The following is a 5,921-nucleotide window of genomic DNA, read 5'->3' as shown; positions in this document are numbered from 1 at the left end:
TAAGCACTATCACTGTCCTAGGTCGTAGCCAAGTCGCAGGTTTCACTAGTTCACTCACTATTGATCACTTGTGTTCACTCCGAAATCGCCTTGATGATCGCTCGAACCAAACTGAATTGCCGGGTCTGCCTGCGGCTCTTTTTATATGGCGAGACGAATTCCAGAAATTTCCCGATTTCACGTAAACAAGTAAACAACCGTGGGAAATTTCTAGTAGGCTCGGGAATGTGCCACAATAAAACTGCCGTCCTTGCGATAAGTGCAGTAAGTTGAATTTAATTTAGACCTTATGGACTCAGTCATAAGGTCTAAATTCAAACACGCTAACAAATAAAGGGTAAACACGTAAACAAACATTGGACCTTTTTAGAAGGTTCGAGTATGTACTTGCGCACCACGTGTCCGTATACCATGTACCGTAACAATACGCTTTAGCACACAAACGTTCTTTAACTGCTTTTTTAAATTTGTTTAAAGGTAGATTTTGAACATTTTCTGGGATTTTATTGTATAGGCGTATACATTGGCCTTTAAAGGATTTGCTTATTTTGGCTAGTCTGAACATTGGTATTGCTAACTTGTTCTTATTTCTAGTATTTACATTATGATTATCACTTTTCTTTTTGAAAATATTTATGTTCTTTCTAACATATAAGAGATTTTCCAAAATGTATTGAGATGTGACGGTCAGAATTCTTATTTCTTTAAATTTTTCTCTTAGAGATTCCAAAGACGACATCTTATAAATAGAACGAATAGCTCGCTTCTGCAGCACAAATATTGTATTAATGTCCGCCGCGTTTCCCCACAAGAGGATGCCGTAAGACATTATGCTATGAAAGTAGCTAAAGTAAACTAATCGCGCGGTCTCTACATCAGTGATTTCACGAATTTTTTTAACAGCATATGCTGCAGAACTAAGCTTATCTGCCAGTTTCGCAATATGTGGACCCCATTGTAACTTACAATCCAGCGTTATGCCTAGGAATACGGTGGTGTCTACTAAATTCATTTTCTCATCATTTAATAGTACATTGGTTTGTACTTGCCTAACATTTGGCAAGATAAATTTTAAACATTTTGTTTTATTAGAGTTCAAAAGTAAATTATTAGCATTAAACCAATGTACTATTTTTGAGAGAGCACTATTTACCTCGTCATAATTAAATTGTCGCCTCTTCACATTAAAAATTAGTGAAGTGTCATCAGCAAAAAGTACTATCTCATGCTTATCTTTAACAAGATAAGGTAAATCATTTATATAGATGAGAAAAAGAAAAGGCCCTAAAATGGACCCTTGTGGCACACCTAGTTTTATTTTGGTTCCATTAGACCTTATGGAGTTAACTTCCACCCTCTGCGTTCTATTTGTAAGGTAAGATTTAAGAAGTTTAAGTGCCGTGCCCCTTACACCATAATGGTGTAGTTTTCTTATTAGAGTATCATACTCCACACAGTCAAATGCTTTAGAGAGATCGCAGAAAATACCAAGTGCATCCTGCGACTCCTCCCAAGCTTCAAAAATACTACACAGAAGACTAATGCCTGCATCTGTTGTAGACCGACCTTTAGTAAAACCAAATTGATTATTATGTAATAAATTATTTGAGTTAAAATGAGCAAGTAATTGATTTAGAATTATTTTTTCAAAGATTTTACTTAAAGTCGGCAATATGGATATTGGTCTATAGTTGGCTGGGTCTGATTTCTTCCCAGCTTTAAATAGAGGCATCACCTTGCTGTGCTTCATTAAGTCTGGGAACACACCACTTTCGATACAATTATTAAAAACTAAAGCTAGGTAAGGGGCAATGATGTCAATTACTGATTTTATAATTTTTGTGGACATACCCCAGAGATCAGTGGTACTTTTAATATTGATTGATTTGAAAGTCTTGATAATATCTCTGGAGTCAATATCTCTAAAAATAAAATTGACATCACATTCCTTGACATGTTCTCTAAGTATTTTTTCTGCAACTGTAGGTGATGAATTTAAGTTCTTTGTAGTTGAGATTGGAATGTCTGCAAAAAACTTCTCAAAGACTGTCGCAACCTCAAGATCAGAATTGATTTTTTTATTATTAATTAAAAGTTCAAATTTAGAGTTACGACAGGCGACTTTTCCAGTCTCATCCGCAATTATTTTCCAGGTGGTTTTCCCTTTATTTTTAGAGTCTCTAATTTTCTCTTTAATTTGAAGTGCCTTTGCTGCTTGACAGGCCTTTTTAAAAGTTTTTGAGTATTTCTTGACGTACAATTTAAAAGCTTCACTCCGGTTTATAGTTTTCTCGTTATACAAATCATATAATTTTTGTCTACTTACAATAATACCTGCAGTTGCCCATTTTTTAAAATTATTTCTTTTATTATTCAAACTGACCGTTTTAGAAGTAAATACAGCGTTATATTGCTGATTTACTCTATTGAATAAATTGTTAAACGCTTTATCTGGATCATTTGATACATTCAACTTCTCAAAACTTGATGATAATTTACTTCTAAATTTCTCAATACGTTTTGTATTTATAGGTATATATTCAATTTTTTCTTTTAAATTAGTATCACAATTTATATTAAATGAAGCTAGCTAGCTAGCTTAATACATTAATTATTTCCTTCCTATAGGGAGTTATGTTGGTGAAAATATTATCTATGCAAGTCGCAGTTGTATCACAAATTCTTGTCGGCTCATTGAATAAATTAATAAGGTTATACGATTTGAACAATGATGTGAATCTAACAGTGGTGGAGTTTAAGTCTAGTAAATTAATATTGAAATCACCACATACTATAATCTTTTTGTTAGATGCACACACTTTTGTTAACACTTGCTCCATTATTTGTTCAAAAGAATCATATAAGCCGGATGGAGGTCTGTATACGCTTACAATAATAAGGTGGCTCAGCTCGATACAGGCTAACTCAGCAATTCGTTCAGTTGACAGTCTAACAATATCCTTACGTTCTTTAAATTTAAGTTTTTTCTTAATCAATATTAAGGAGCCACCCCTAATAGCATTCTCTCGACTGAACGAACTTGCTAGCTGATGATCAGAATAATTAAATGACAATTCATAATTTTTTAACCAATGTTCTGATACACACAAAATGTCAATGTTACATTCATTTAAAAATAACTCAATTTCTAATTCTTTTCCTATTTTTCCCTGTAAGTTCTGATGCACTAAGTTTATATTAAAATTACAATTTTGTCTAGAAATCTTACTAGGTTGTTGGTGGTAGGCATTAGTATTATTATTTTTGTTTAATAATATACTGCTAGAGTGTGCCTCTGTTGTCCTAGAATCTAATTTAAATTATTTGGAACATATTCCAAGCTCTCAGTTATATATTGATTAGAATAAGAACACTGCTCAATAAAAGCAGTGGTCGGCTTAGCCAATTTTTTGGCTTGTCTTAAAACTATAAAATTGTACAGCCATTTAGCTAAATGTCGAGTTAAAAAATTAGATAAGAAATACTTATCATATGTCAAATTACCTAATCTAGAATTGAAAATATTATTAATGTCCACCACATCTATTTGTGGTAAGGTATTACTTAATACCAAACAATTTTGATTTGTTGCACTACATAGTAGGCTGTTCAGCTTAAACCTAATATAATTTTCCTTACTCTCGTGTGGATACATTTTGATCGGCGATTCTACAGAAAAGCGATGAAGAAAATGTCATGGCTAAGGCATCAGGCTTTTATTTAACGTATAACAATGTAGTTTTTTACAAGGAACAGCAAATATAGAAAAATACTATTTGTCAAAATTAAACCAATGTTTTCAAAAAATTCGTATTTTTAGCCGACTTCCAAAAAGGAGGAGGTTATATGTTCGGCTGTGGATATATTTTTTTTTATTTGTGTATGTCCAACGATTACTCCGCCGTTTGTCAACCGATTTTCGAAATTTTTGTTTTGTTGTATTAGGTTTTACTCCAATTTGGTACCATGTTCACAAAAGTGGTGACTTGATGATGGGATCCATGAGTAATCGAGGGAACTCCTCTAAATTTATATGGAAACATAATATGGTGATTTTGGTTTTATAAGAAGCATCCTAAGTATATGCTACCAAAACGCAAGATTTTGCACCGAGATATATTATGGTTCCGAAGATACTAAGAGAACTCCGGATTCCTTATAAATACAAGTTCGCGGGTTTACGCGCTGTTTTAAGAACTGAAAGCATATGCTACTATGCAAATTACATTCATCATCATCATCATCATTACCACGTCAGGGTCACCAATGTCACCAAAATTGAACATAACAAATTCAGCCTTAACTCCAGAGCGTAAGGCACACATTTGGTGTGTATTTCATCATCAGGTGTGTATTTTTTCGAAACCAGTCGTGTATTTAACAATTTTGTAATAAATATCTTAAAACAAAGTAGAATAAGTGCAAGGAAAGTGTATAATTATTTAATTGAGAGATACAAGTAACATTAATTATTTAATTAATGTTACTTGTATTATCGAAGCAGCTTACTTCTCAGAAGTAATGTCAAATGTGTGCCTTACGCTCTTATTTTAGTTAATAATTATGATATTTTTTAACTATTAGCTCGTAATTGCATCGTGACAGCCCTACGTAACAAGTTAATAACCACCCCTAGCTCATATCTCCACATAAAAGCAATTCGCTAAATTGTGATAACCGTGTCAATACCTTACTTACTTAGTTTTGATGGCGAATGTAATGTACCTTCATTTTAATCAAGCCCAAAATTACCCAAGTATTATGAATTGTTGAAAGTAAAGAATTTTATCAGTATTTTCTTCAACAAATCATACAAAATATTATTAGTAGATGGTAGTGATTCTACAAGAAAGTTTTAGCAGCAAAAAAGCCAACATCACGCGGTATTCCCAGGCGGTCACCCATCCAAGTACTAACCGCGCCCGACGTTGCTTAACTTCGGTGATCGGACGAGAACCGGTGTATTCAACGTGGTATGGACGTTGGCGATTCACTGAACGCAAACGACTCTACAGCTGATGTCGATGTTATACATAGAGCAACATAAAATATTATAACAACAAAAAGCCAACATCACGCGGTATTCCTAGCCGGTCACCCATCCAAGTACTAACCGCGCCCGACGTTGCTTAACTTCGGTGATCGGACGAGAACCGGTGTATTTTATCAGAGCTTTTGTTCTATTCTTATATTTTTAAACGAGCAATTCTTGTATATATATACTAGCTGTTTGACCGAGCTTTGCTCGGTATTCGATGAAAATGACATTTTCTAATAATGATTCCTAGCTAGATCGATTTATCGCCCCCGAAACCTCCTATATACTAAATTTCATGAAAATCGTTGGAGCCGATTCCGAGATTCTAATTATATATATATATATATATATATATATATATATATATATACCCGTATACGTATTTTATAAGAGGTGGTATTAAGTTAAATTTTCGATTCTTTCGATTGTTTCGATTGTTTCGTTATTAAATAACTCACCTACCAACATAGATATCAGAAACAACAGCCTACCAATAATAAATCATAAAGTTAATACCTACGTCCTACAGGTATATTACTTTATGTAATAAATACTAAATAGTTTATGGGTAAAGCTAAAGTTGTATAATGCTAGCTGCAGTTGTGTAAAGATAAATAAGCTTTAAAGTTTGGTACTTACTTATAAAAAATATATATATTATGTGCACACTGCATGGCTGTTTTGGGTGTTTTGATTTAAGGAGTAGATTTTGTCACTAATTTTGTTGACACCGCGCGCTATAAACTGAAGTCCACGCGGACTAAGTCGCGGGCAACAGCTAGTGTAGTTTATATACGTTTTAGGATAAGTACGTTTATTATAATATGGGAACTAATTTTCTGAGCAGTTTTTTAAATATTTGAGATGTTATTATAATCAGTTA

General features: G+C 33.3%; 1 non-coding gene across 1 annotated transcript; it reads right to left on the bottom strand.

Annotated features, from left to right (window-relative positions):
• Window positions 1-4,868: 4,868 nt before the first annotated feature.
• Window positions 4,869-4,987, bottom strand: LOC121727524. The gene has a single exon (XR_006035690.1). It is a non-coding gene; the product is annotated as a 5S ribosomal RNA (ribosomal RNA).
• Between the last annotated feature and the right edge of the window lie 934 nt (window positions 4,988-5,921).

This window comes from Aricia agestis, chromosome 5 (assembly GCF_905147365.1).
Source record: "Aricia agestis chromosome 5, ilAriAges1.1, whole genome shotgun sequence".
NCBI lineage: Eukaryota > Metazoa > Arthropoda > Insecta > Lepidoptera > Lycaenidae > Aricia > Aricia agestis.
The sequence above is the reverse complement of the archived record's forward strand: the minus strand, read 5'-3'. Positions and strand labels throughout refer to the sequence as shown.